The 13,543-nt window shown below is 45.9% G+C and overlaps 1 protein-coding gene across 7 annotated transcripts in view; it reads right to left on the bottom strand.

Annotated features, from left to right (window-relative positions):
• PLXNB1 (plexin B1) overlaps positions 1-13,543 on the bottom strand; it is a 77,101-nt gene that overhangs the window by 45,895 nt on the left and 17,663 nt on the right. For 2 of the 7 annotated variants that reach the window (XM_033071251.2, XM_033071252.2), the window contains exon 2: positions 9,540-9,811. The exons of 1 other annotated variant lie outside the window; for it this stretch is intronic. The gene's annotated coding sequence lies outside the window, so the exon portion shown is untranslated. Of the gene's footprint in view, positions 1-6,377; positions 6,535-9,539; positions 9,812-12,245; positions 12,269-13,543 lie in introns of those variants that run through there. 4 more of the 7 variants (XM_033071254.2, XM_033071253.2, XM_033071256.2 and 1 more) reach the window with 4 other exon arrangements.

Here is a 13,543-nt window from a genome sequence, read left to right on the forward strand (position 1 = left end):
ACCCAAAATATAGATGAGTATGTGGAGCAGAGAGAAACCCCTGCAGCACCCAGAAATTCCAAGCACAGATTTCCCACTTCTGTTTAACTGAGATCCAAGACAATTTTTCATCTGGTTAATATTAACTAAACTGATTTTAAAAGAACTGTCAGCTAAGACTCTTGAAAAAAAAGTTAAGCTATTGTGGAATTAAAGTCACAGTCCCTATCATGATTTAGTAAGTAGTTAAAAGACAGGTGTTTCCCTGTCAGATGTGGGTTATCAGTGAGATCTAAAATCTGAACTTATTCTGCAATCTGCACTGTTCAGTACATTCACATTAGATCTGAGAAGAGGAATATGTCTAGAAGTGGCAAATTTTATTACTAAAAGAATTAGTATTCACAATCAAATTCAGAGAAGACTGTAAAAAGAGAACTCCTGCACCTTAAAGTAACTACACAGTATCTTAGAATGTCAATAAAAACCAAAACCAACAAAAAATATTCTAAGTACATAAACACAACAGGATCAAAACTAGCTGTTATCACTCAGCAAAGTTTTGAAAACTTCATAGGTCAGTTCAGTATTGAGCACCAAGCAAAAAGGCAAATACAGCCTTTGGAGTAATCAGGAAAGAAAACACGTGTCCCCACTATATTGTTGAATGCTGAAGGCAGCTCTGATTCCCACATCTGAAAAAGGAGACAATAACAAAAGGGACAACAAAGATGACCAAAAGCATGGAGCAGCTTCCATATAAGGAGAGATCAAGCAGAGCAGGACTTTGGACAGACAAAGAAACAACCGGGGGGAAGATATGGAAAAGTCAAGAGGTCTGAAACATGACAGTGTCAAGATGAAAACCACGGAGTTTTCGACGGAGTTGCATGCTTATACTACCATATTTTACAATGCAGAAACAAGAAAGCACTCACCAAAGTTACAATTTTCCTAAGTCAGCTCAGGGACATTGTCACTGGATGTAAACTATTTCAAATAACATTCAAAATGCATAATTAAGTTGTAGAGCTCATGCTGTAGGACGTCATGGAGACCAGGAACACAAACAAGTGAGAAGAGGGATTACATTAATTAATGGAGAATAGATATAGTCAAGATCAGATGATAAGATACAACAACTTGCCAAGCAGGGCCCTAAACTGATGATGGTCATAAGCTGGGAGGCAAATGGAGGGGGGGAGAATGAAAAAGAAACCCAAAGCAAACCCATCACATTATACATGCCCTGTTTCTTACAATCCTTATTAAGCATCTGCTTCTGGATCTTGTCAAAGGCAGGACACTGAGCTACACAGAGCTTTGCAATTTGCCCCAGGATGATATTCTATTTAAACTTCTATTTTATGGTACATTTATAGACTATTTATTTTTAAATATTAAGAATGTACTCCAGCCTTGCCTAATCACGTATTTAGAAGGCTGGAAGCCTAACTTCCCTGGTCGTTTCTAAAGGCAGTATCTCTCAAGTGAACATTTAGATACCATCTAACTGAATCCTGACAGCGCAACACAAGTTAATGCACACCATGGGAAAGTGAACCCAGGGCCAGAGCCACACAGCACAGAAGTAGCAGATCTGAGTTAAGAGCACCCACAGTCCCTCTTTCAGGAACAGCTCTTGCCTGTCTGCCAAGCATTTGATGGAAACTCCTCACTCAGAGTGAACACAGCGGATCTGAGTGTGGAACAGCCAAGCCTGGGCAGCGCTCAGCAGAACCACGATTGCTAAAAGTAGGTCAGGACCATCCGTTCCAACCAGGGAGAAAGGAAAGCTGGAGCACACCACACTGTTTGGGCAGGTACTACAGAAAACCTTCATCTGGAATTTCATCACTACTTCAAACAGATGTGATTCATATTTTACCAGCCTCCACCTCAAACAAGGCACACCTTCCCAACCACACTGCCCTCCCTGTCATTAGGGGCACCTTTCCCAGCCTCAGCCAGGATCCTCCTGTTCTCAGCTTTGGCTCCACTGGCTACAAAAACCAGAATCCTGCTCTGCCATAGCTGTCTTATGTTGATTTCTGTAAAGCAGAATTGTCCAGCTGCTTCATCCAGAAACAGCCAGGACAGCACACGATCTCAGTGGAATTGCTTCTGCCTTAGTCTATTTTCCTTGGCAGGATGCCCTGCAGAAGGGAGAGGAGACCTCTGCAACCAGCACATGTTTCCCAGAGGACAGGACCGTGACCCCTAACCAAGCTCTCACAGAGGCAAAGGACACACCTCCAAGGCATCTTTAGCATCCAGCCTGGTCTTGGAGTAACCCAGCAAGAGAGGAGAGAAGCTTCAAACAATCCTATGAAACTGCTGTGAAAAAGCACCAACCCTACACTTGCACTCCAAGAGGAAATCCCATGGTCTCTCTGGCAGCTTCAGCCCTGCAGGTTTGCACAGTGCAAGGGAGAACAGAGGCTGACCACAGGAGCTCATGCCAGCAGTGGTACAGACCACAGGCAGACATACAAGGACCGAGCTCCACCATCCAGTTGTCCAGATGCAAATGAGAAATGTTAAACACTGTAGCCTGCCTTAAATAAATCCTTTTGCTCTGCAGACATTGAGCAGCGCAGGGTGCTCTGTTCTGTTAAAGAAACTTCCTTGACACACCTCAGATTTAGTAACATAATAGATCTATAAAGAATATGCCCTGGATGAACAGAATTCTTCTTCTTGGTGTTTCCCTTAATTTTAAATGAAATTCACTTTTGTGTCCCTAATCTTCTGGAGAACCATACATCCTTACAGTAATTTGAAAGTCTTCCCTGCTCACTCCAAGAGTGTCAGCAGTTCTGGCTACAGCCATGAATACAGGCAGTAACATGCAAATACATTTAATGCAGTGCAGCCACATGAGTAGTACCTATCCCCTCCCACCCAGAAGAGACAGCAGAATAAACAGAACTCCACATCACTACCACAATCTGCTTGTGGTTTGCCTTCAAACCAAGATGAGGTGTATTCTACCTTGTATTACTCAAGTTATGTTAAAGCATTATCAGAAATGACGCTTTGATCAATTATCTCCCATGAATTAGTGCCTCAGTCTGGAAGGTTCTCAGTCATCAGCTGTGAACTACTATGCTCAATAGTCTGGCAATTAGGTTACACAGGTCTGTTAGATAATGATCCAAATTGAGGTGACCAGACATTTTCTTCCACCTCAGGAACCCAATGCCAAGGCTTTCATAAAGCCAGTAACAGATAACAACACACCATGCTGTTCAAAAAGCCTGGGGACCTTCCCAAGCTTGGGAAGCTTCACACCTACATAACACATCTAAAACAACAGCTCCCACCACACTACTGCAGAAGCCTGAACAGGTTGGGCACAGACCTGAGAGCCAGGATCAACTTCACCCCAGTCTAAACAGCTCTGAACAAAGACTGTCCCGTGCTGGCTGGATATTCAGTGCTTTCAAATGGAGACCAACATGGAATGGTGTCCCTGGAACCATCCATCAAGGGCATTCAAAGTGCACATGGCTGAGGAGTCACAGGCTGGCAGGAGTCTTTAAACCTTATTCTTCCACTGTACAATCACAGCCCTCCATGCCAGACACTGCCCACACTTGGAAGTTCTTGTTTCAAGGATAAAATTCAGAGCACCAGACTGCAGATAGAGAGGGGTGAGAGAGCTATAGCTAGGCACAGGCCACCAGGAAATGCTCTCCCTTTATACCACAGAGGGTTCACAGCCTGGAGGAGTGAAAATAAGCAAAAGGAAACTTAAGTGGCAAAGGAAGCAGAAGCTGCGAACCTGCAAGATTTGGTACTCAGAGAAATAAACCTTGTAGAGCAAGAGTTCTCCAGTTATTTTGTTAACATGCAGACATCTAGTCACGTCTTACCCAGAACAAGGAATTTTATAACAAGAAAAAATTCCCAATAAGAAGTTTTATACCTTCAAGTGGCTTTACAAACACGAGTTTCTGTTCAGTCAGATTAAGGAGATCCTCACTTTTTCTGGCAAAATATTGAGCTCCTGGTTCAGGGCTGAGAATACTTTGGTGCTATCCTATAGGCACAAAGGTTCAGAACCAGCTACCTGCTCATGAGAGCCATGAATTTTAAAGACTTTTTGGTTGAGACTGTTCTTCATCTGGTTTGCTACCCTCCCACCTGCACAGTCTGACAGCCACTGGCTGAGCAGGACTGACTAGCTCATCCTTTCCCCTTTGGAAGCCCAGACCTTCACCCTAGGGCTGCAGAGATGCACTAAACAGGTCTGCAGTGCCAATCTGAAATGCAAACTGCTATGAGCAGGAATTTTAGCCAGTATAACTGGCTGTCTGTTGGCATTTCAAGACCACGCTGCCTTGCCAGAGTCACCCCTGGGCAAAAAAGTGCCCAGGAGACAGGAAAACCAGATTTACAGTAGTTTGTTAGGAACAGCACAGAGTTCTGCAGCTGAGTGGCTGCTCCTCTGCTTGAAGGAACAGCTAGACATAACAGAGACTGGTAAGGAAATAAGGGAGAAGTATGCACATCTGTGCTAGAAGGATAAACCATAGCCTGTGGTCAGTACAGTTCTGTCTGTAGACTGTCCCCTCCTCTGTCATTTTAAGAGCTGTGTACTCCACACACAGCAGGGACTGTGTCTTCCTACGGGAAACAGTTCACTCTGCCACACATAGATAGCTAATCAAAACCCCACAAAAGCATGGCCCAGACATCACCTCTCAGACTTACACATGGACCAAACTGAGCAATCAGCCACCCAATGTCAACCCCAGGAGTCCATGGTGAGCCTGACAAATTTAGCCTCATAAAAAAGTTTTAGTTCAAATCTTCTCAGGGCTTAGTGGGAAATACACTAGTTAGAATCATGGATCAGCTAGGAATAGAAAAGATCATACCAGCTCAAGATGGGTTCAAACTAAATCTAATCTGGACAGACTATCTGGAGAATGGCAGACAGGTCCAGCAACCACAGGAATAAGCTGAGAGAGAATCACTGCTTAAGCTAAGCTACTGATGAAAACAGTAACTGAGAAACTGAGAACAAACCACAAAAGATACTCTGCAATGATGAGACTTAGAGTTTGGGATAGAAATTTCTTCCAACACCAGAGTTGACTAAATCAAGGTAATAGGAGAGGAATGAACAGGAAAGAACTTCAGTCCCCTCCACCTGGTGCCAGTCTCCCCCAAGGTGACCCTTGTCCTAATCCTGCATGTGCTCCACCCAGATTCTCCTTCAACCCCAGGTCTGCATTTTCCACAGCTGTAATCTGAGCATGCAACTCCTCAGCCACTCCATGGAGTAATGTTCACTACAGAACACGATACACACACAAGACTGTTTCTGTATCCTTGGCGAGGGGCTATAGCTTCCCAAAATACACCAACTCAGTTTTCAGTTGAAAGAGTCTGCCTCCAAGAATACGCAGCACCACAGTTCCGCTACCGGTCAGCTCTGCAGAGCTCTTCCCCAGGGATCACAGCAGCAAAGGCAGTCAACAAAAAGTTTTAAACCCTCCCTTCCCAAAACTCGAAAGGATACTGCCTAAAAGCAGAGTCTGTGTCTCTAGAGACAAAACAACATATAGTTCTCTTTACAATAACATTGTTCTCTTCCTTCTGAAATTAAAAAAAAAATCAAAGGAACAACTAGGACTGTTCTGTACTGTGCCCTCTGCACATTTGGGTAAGCATCTAAAACCAAGTGCAAGAGCTGACTTTCAAGGGTGAAGCATCTAGAAGTGAGCCCTGTTTTTGAGTTATTTTTAAATGTTTAGACAGGACCTAAAATAGGACCAGTGTTTTGAGTACTTCTGAAGAGTATGAACCTCACGTAGGCCATGACATTTTTAGTTTGAAAAAGCTTTGGAACAGAGCTTTTACTGTTCATGCATCAGCTTATCACCCATTTTAGCTCAAATTAAATAAGAGTCCATTACAAAGCAAGAAACACCCTTTCAAAGGAGGGAAATTAACACAAATAAGATGTAGGCTATCAGCAGTAAGGCAGTCTCTGTATCTCAATAAAACCTACCAACCCATAATAGCAGGAACAGCATTTGCCACAAAGAAAAGGGGATAGGTAAGCTTCTCTGTTTATAATATTCATCTTCCCACCACTCTTCCTACCTGTGCAGTTTCTAGAAACACACTCTCTGCCTCTCTTCACATTCAAGTCAACAGCCTGCAGACTCCAGCAGCCCAAGGCAGTGCCTTCAGCAAGCAAGAGGTGCATGCTGTACATCACAAGCAGCACAGAACCAACCTAGAACACAAGCTCTGCCAGTCTCTTTTTTCACCAGTCCTATTAGCATCCCCCCTCCCACCCCATGCTGACAAACCAGGCTGCCCTTGTCTGGCTGTTGCCTGAAACATCAGGTTGAAGCAAATACATAGTAGAACTTTACCTCCTTGAATACTCTCCCAGGCTTCAACAATGAGCAGCTCAGGGACTCCTTAGGATAAAGGTGGTTTCTATGCATTTAGTAACCTTCAGTAGCTCCTTCTTCTATGGACCTGCCCCATGTCCTCACATATACACAGATATTTGGCATTCACAGCATCCTGTGGCAAGAAGTTTCCCAGGTTAACTGCACACATCAAGGACTGGGTTGTTACTTGGTTTTAAGCTTACTACATGCTGTCTCCATGCAATTCATACTTCTAATGGAAAAGGAAAAAAAAAGCTGTTCCCCCTCTAAGCTTTCTAGGTGGTTAAGGAACAGAAGGTAACTAATTTATTTATTATGATAACTGCCACTTATTGATTTCCAGGTGGAAGAATCCAGTTTATTCTGTCACGGTTTGTATGGAAGGTAACACCTCTGTTCATTGTTGCTGTTCCATTTCTAAAAACTTCAGCTACCTCTACTCAGATGGCAATGGTTTTCCTAAAGCTGTAGAAAACTCAACTTCCATAAGAGCTGAAGGAACCAGTGTGATAGTTATCAAAGACAGCAGGGATTCCCCACTTCCATGAATTGCCTGTCCAGTAGTTCTCTGTTAAAATATTCAGTCCAACTCCTTAAACTGAGTTTGTTCAAAGGCAAGTTTACTTCAAGCCACAGCATTCAGCTGCACCCTTCTTCCACCAGAACAAGGTGTATTTTTAAAAAACTTTCTATCCTTGTTAGTTCTTTGAAAATACAAATAATCTTGTGTTTGAATTAGCCTGCCCTGATGTAGGGTAGATCCCTCACAAGATTGTGTGTCAGAGCTTTATTCTGTCATACCTTCTTCGTGAGCATTTCAATCCAGCAGTTTTTTCTCAATTATGGGCACAGTACTTATAGATTTCCCGACACTACACAGAACAATATTGTTAACAGACCTTGTTCTCCTGCAGAGTCATACAAAAATATTTGGGTTTGGAGACTGTTTGTATCATGACTCCCAAAAATCCTGAGTGATTTCTTCCACAAATGCAGTAATCCTAATTGCTTCCCACATTCTTTATGAGATATAGAACTTTGTTAATAATACATGCTTAGCTGACTAAGCAACCTAAACCTTCCTGTCAGGCTGAAATAACTTTCCTGGCTTTGCTCTGTCCTTTGCCAGTTTTTCTATTAAGAGTCAAATAAGTGTTTTTTAAAGATGCAAATATGTGGAAGTATAACTGGAATAGAAAATGAGAAGGAAAGCCATTAAAACCCAACAGAATAATATATTACCTACAGTTACAATACTCAGTGCTAACAGCTTCTTAAAAATATAAACCTACCCCATGATTTAGGGTTTTGAACCGCATTTTAATGGTTAGAAGGAACACCTCACCCCACAAATGGCCCATAACTGGTCCTGATAAAAATGAAGAACCCTGCTCCCAAGGTTCTATGAGCACCTGACGTGTTTTCACAGGCAAAGGTGAACGATTCTCCTGAAGAATTCTTGTACACACCACTGCAGTTGTGTGTTTATCTTTACCCTTAAAAACTGGTGGTGCACAGAAAATAGGGCAGAAAATCAGTCCCTGAACTGCTTAAAGAGGAGGGGAGGGAAGAGGAGGGAACAAGTAACACTCTCCTAGGTAACACCAAGTTGCTACTCCGGCTGCACAGGAATGAAGTCGAGCGCGACTCAGATAATAACCGTAACTCACATTTCAGAAGTTAGTTTGTTCAGACATGATCTTTCACACTTAAAGGTACTAAAAAGCATGTCCTCTAGTGCACTTCTGCTTGAGCACTTTTTCAATAGGATCTGGACAGAATCACCTCAGTATCTCAAAAAAAACAACATACAGTTCTCTGGCCTCCTTACAATCTTGTATTTTTTTATGTACCCTGAAAGCATGACTCCAGAAGAGACTGGCCTGAATTCAAGTCATCTCAAGTACTTACTCATTCCCTATTTCAAACAGCTTTGATTTAGTGGTTTTACTGGTACCACCCAGAGCAATGCAAACCTAAGGCAACCACACTCTCCAATCTTTGTACATTTGTTATATGTATTCAGAATTTATTATTTGATGCTTCAGATTGAAAGATATTTTCTGAAAACTTGCTCTTTATTATCTAAGAGTTCCATCCAGGTCTATCACCAAGCTGAAACACACAGGCTGCACCCCAGACAGGTCTGGTCTGGGGGCTGCAGTCTCATTTTGTTCATTGTTTTTATTTCTGCTGATTTTATTTCTCCTGATGTTAGAGTTACAAATCCAACAAGCAGACATCCTTCTGATGAGGGGCTCCAGTACTCCCAGTGCTCTAATGTGACACTCGTCTCTCCAGTGCAAAAGTCAGTGACTCATCTACATCAGCTCCTAGTATCCAGGTGTCAGGGTTTCACTTGCCAGCCAGAAGTTCATGCAGATTTGCAGATCTCCAGCAACTCATTCAGTCTGGGATCTCTGGTCTACCACCCTACATTTGATATTCAAATTCCCATATTCAAATTCCATGTATTCACCTACAGAGTGCTTTGCCAGAGAAACTGACAGTGGAGTTGTAACTATCCTGTTTAATAGGAAGAGCCTGGAAGAATTCAGTTTCAGGGAGACATTTCTTCAAGGGTCTATAGCTGTCAACACCACAAAGCTCAGCCAGCACAAGCAGCTCCTCACACTCCATGGTGATTGACAGAGATGAACGTCACTCCTGTTCCAGGAGTCTGTCTTCAGATTTGGCAACACTCACCGCCCTGTTTCTACTTACAGATCACCATCAGAAACTCATGGTTTTGTTTTGGTTTCCTTGGTTTGTTTCTGCCTGTAGGTTAAATTAATTCCCTTCCACGGAAAATTCAAAGTTTAAAAGTCAGTTTTTATATTTCAAGTGCAGCACCAGAGGTGCCAAGAAGACTTGCAAAGGGTGTACAGTGGCCTGACTTCGGTAGCATTGCAACCCACAATTCCCAATCACTCTCTCAAGAAAGCTGGGGTGACAATGAAAAAAAAAGACAAGCGAATAGGCAACCTCTGGAGTAAACACATCTGCTTATAGCAGAACTCTACAGGACAGAGCTTCCATTGAAGAGATGTCATTCATCCTTCACAGGATTTCCCTGCATAAAGAGAATGTTCTCTTTGCAAAGGGAACAAGTGAACACTCCCACATACAGCCACTCACTCTTTCCAGTAGACCACGTGCCTGGAGAACTCGTCCAGCTAATCACAGGTGGTACAGTTGGTCAGGTGGGTTTGTCACGTAGCAGCATCCAGAGGCTGCCCAGCATGACAGTGGTCACACACACGGAGATGATCAGGAACACGGAGGAGCCCAGCGGGCTGCAGCAGTCCATGGGCATCCCAGTGCTGACTCCCGGCACATTTTGCTTACCATCTGGACTCTTGGGGACGTTGAGACACCTTCATTTCTCTTATTGAAGAGTGTGCCTCAAGCTGGAAAAAACAACAGAGCATGAAATGCAAAGACTACTTTTCCAATAAATTAAATCTGTTGCACTTGACTCCCGCTGTGGCTCCCTTCCCCTGAGAAGGCATGGTCTGGCCAGCTGCACAAAGTCCAGGCAGCCCCGGGAAAACAATGGGATCTTTTTCTTGCCAGAACCAGCCTTCCTGTTCACCCTTCTAACCATGGCATGGAGGACACCCCCAGTGTGTCTGCGGAGGAGAGGAGTCTGTTGGCATAGCAACTGCACACGCTAACTCTCTGCTAATGAACAGGGATAAAATGTTTTGTTCTCATTAGGAAAAATACAGACACATTCCTGATTGGTGAGTAATGTCTCTGCCTCTGGGAGATTAGCTCAGAGCTGTGCAGCCTGAAACAGCTTCAATTCAGCCACTGCAGTGCTTCCCTTGAACAGCCACTCTCCAAGGACCCCACATCTCTCAAGGGAAAGCCCACAGAGCGTTCTGCAGCACTTTGCCTTGGGCTGAGACAGCTCAAGGCGAGAATAATGAGAAGAGGCTAGACAGGAGCAAACCAGAACAGGCACAATGGGAACACACCCCCTGTCCCTGCAGGGGAGCCAGCTCTCGCTGGTGCCTTCGCTGCACCTGGGTCCCAAGCTACCTCGCAGCCAGTGGGAAATTCTCTTTGTGCATGCACTGCAGGTCTGCATTGCACAGGGCTCAGATCAGCCTGGGACCCCTGCTCCCACTCCAGCCACATTTCCCAGCGCTGGGTGAATAAATGGACAGAGCAAAGAGCTGCAGAACACTCGACAGCAGAGCTTGGTGACCATGAGGCGCCTGAGTGCAGAAAACACAGACAAGGACTCCTGCCTACCAGCCAGTCTTTATTAGAATTTTGGCATTAACAATCAACAAGATCCACCACGAGTCCGGTATTTGCAGAATATTTCCACCCTGTTGTTTCATCACTAGGTCTGTATCTGGGTGCTAACCCAAGCTGCACAAAGCCTCTGCCCACACAGGCAATGCTGCTTCCCAAACCCTCTCCCCTCCAGATCCTGCTGCCACAGGAGCCAGCACAGCAAGAGGGAGGATCACAGTACTTCACTCTTTGCAAACAAGATCTGGGGCAGATGCAAGGCACAATGCACAAGCAAAAATCCAGCCTCTTTTGGCATAACCTGGTCTACACAGCCCAGCAGAATCAGTGTGTAACTGCACCCTAAGTTCACAGTTCATCTCTCCTTTATGCTGCTGGGCCCCATTTGCTCACATCAGTTCACCTTGTCTTGAATTCAAAAGCCGTTTAGAATAGGGATTGCACAGCTTGGACCTCAGAGGGGGACTCCAGAGTCTTTCTAGGGGTTGAACAAGTATGCAAACTCCCTTCTCCCTCTGGTGGGAGACAGGTGCTGGTCGGGATTAGTACCTCACACAAATAGCACTCAGATCCACAGGAAACTGGAACGTGGCAGAGCTCTCTTGCTCTCCCAGACCCCTGCACAGCGGATGGAGAAAGATGGGAAAGACGCAGGCTGTGCTCGGAGCACCTGCTGACTCCCTAACCCAGCCTCTCAGACCTCCACCTGCCCTCTTCCTGCTCCTCAGGGCTTCAAACGCCTCAACTCAGCAGCTCAAAGCGATGCAGGAGGAGAAGGCAGAGTCAGCATCGGGAAAGATTCTGCTGCCTTGTGCCTTTGAGAAACGTGCACGTGTTGCAGGGAACCCAGTGTTGCTGCTCTCCTCCAGCCACAAAACCTTTGTGTTCATCTGTCTATAGGACTGCTCAGGCTTCGTTTCTACTTTATGTCGTTTCAGCTGAGAATTCTGTCATTTCAGTCCCTAGGCAGGCACTGTACTGCCTGCAAAGCCATCTCTCTTCGCCTAAAGAAGAGAAACAGCCCAGGCTCTTGCCCAGCAGGGCCAGACCCCGGCCTTGGCCGGCAGCCCCTGCCCAGCCTGCCGTGAAGCGCAGATCCCTCCCAGACCAGCACCAGGCCGGAGGGGCCGGGGTGCTGTTTTCCAGCCTCCAGGCATTTTACTTGTTCCAGGCGATCCCTCCCCCAGCCCTCAGAAAGGAAAAGCCGTGGGAATGGAGCTCAACACCCCCAAGCAGGCTCACCCCCGGGCGATGAGGAGCTTAACTCCCTGCGCGCCGGCGGGCAGCCCTCAGCACAGGCGGGCCGCGCCTCGGCACAGGGGACATCCCGGGACACGGCCTGTCCTGCTCCCACTGACACCACTGTGCCAGCAGCGAAGGGACAGACTGCCCCTCGTCCACCACAGCCCCTCTCGCTTTCCCAGCACGCTCCTCATCCCTGCAGCTCTACTTCCCAGTGTGTCCATCCTCCACCAGCACACAGACAGCAAGCCACAAGAGGAAAGCCCTCTTTTCATCTTTCCGCTCTTCCAGCAGGTCACAGAGGCTGCCCACTAAACAAAAAGTTACCTTTACCATGTCATCGAGGCACTTTTGCTCCCTTTTGCCCCACATGCTGCGGTACAAAGCCGCCCCGGTGGGCGCGGAGCCTGCGGTCAGCCATCAGCCAGCATGTCAGGAGTTAAGTTCGCATTTCCATTCTCCTGACCTGCACCAACGCTGGCTGAATATCGAGCTATTCTTTGCAGCTTGATAAAGCATGAGAAAGCTAAAGGCCTCACACACTCCTCTTTTCACAGCTTGGCCTGCTGCCCACAAGCTGTCACTCCCTGGCACCCAGGGCAAAGAGAGAGGAGGCCGAGCTGCAGCCAGCTGCAATGAATCACTCTGCCGTCCCTCCTCCCCGGGGAGCCCGCTCCTCCTTCCGGCCAGGGGATAATGCCTGCCTGCCCGCGCTGCCTTCTTTCACAGAAAAACCCATCCTGGCCCGGGGGGGCTCCTGCTGCAAAAGCTGCTGCCACTAAAAAGCGCAGAGCGAGACTGAAGAATGAGGATTTCTGTTCAGCAGCTGGATGGGAACGCGCGCCTGCAAGTGTTCAGCACAAACACCACTTAAAAATCTGAAGTTGGTCATTTGTCTAAATTGCAGGAAATTCTGGAGGAAGGCTCAAGGCACAGAATCTGATTTGATGAGACTCTATCTCTTCATGCCCCACTCATGCAATATTTATTTTGGGGACTGATTTCCATTAAGTCCCTTCCTGGCTGCCCTTTTCACTATATCCAGCTCAATTACCAGGTTTCAGCGAAGCTCTTTCAACCACCACCACCACCACCATCTCCTCAAGTTTACTTTGATGAGTTCACACAAACTGCTTCCACACATTACAGTCTGTTCTTCATTTTTAACACAAAACAGCAGAGGGAAATGCGCACATCTCAGGGTCACTGGCATCCAAGACAAAAAACGTAGCCAAGAAGGCTCAGGGAGACCAAGGTCATCACGTGCATTTCTTGCACTATAGACCCGCATTTGGAGAGCAGTGCTTTCAAAAGGTAAAGATGTCCAGGCCTTTGCAAGGTCAAGATATCAGCTGTTTGCTTTCTGAGAAAGGGGATATTCTTCAGTAAAACATGCAAACTCAGCCCCTCTCCATCAGCCAAAGCATGAACAGAACAGTGGCAAGTGGATCCACATGGATACCTCCATCCACTTGTTTCTGTCTCCTGCAAAGAATAACTTCACTGCACAGTAGCCAGGCGCTGCTCAACAGCTGCATTTCTCCCAGTACAAAGAAAGGAGCTACAAACTGCAGTTTTACTGGGAAGAGGGTTTTAATCTCAAGCCCTGCAAAGGCAAATTCTCATTAGCT

Source organism: Catharus ustulatus, chromosome 13 (assembly GCF_009819885.2).
Source record: "Catharus ustulatus isolate bCatUst1 chromosome 13, bCatUst1.pri.v2, whole genome shotgun sequence".
Taxonomy (NCBI): Eukaryota; Metazoa; Chordata; class Aves; order Passeriformes; family Turdidae; genus Catharus; species Catharus ustulatus.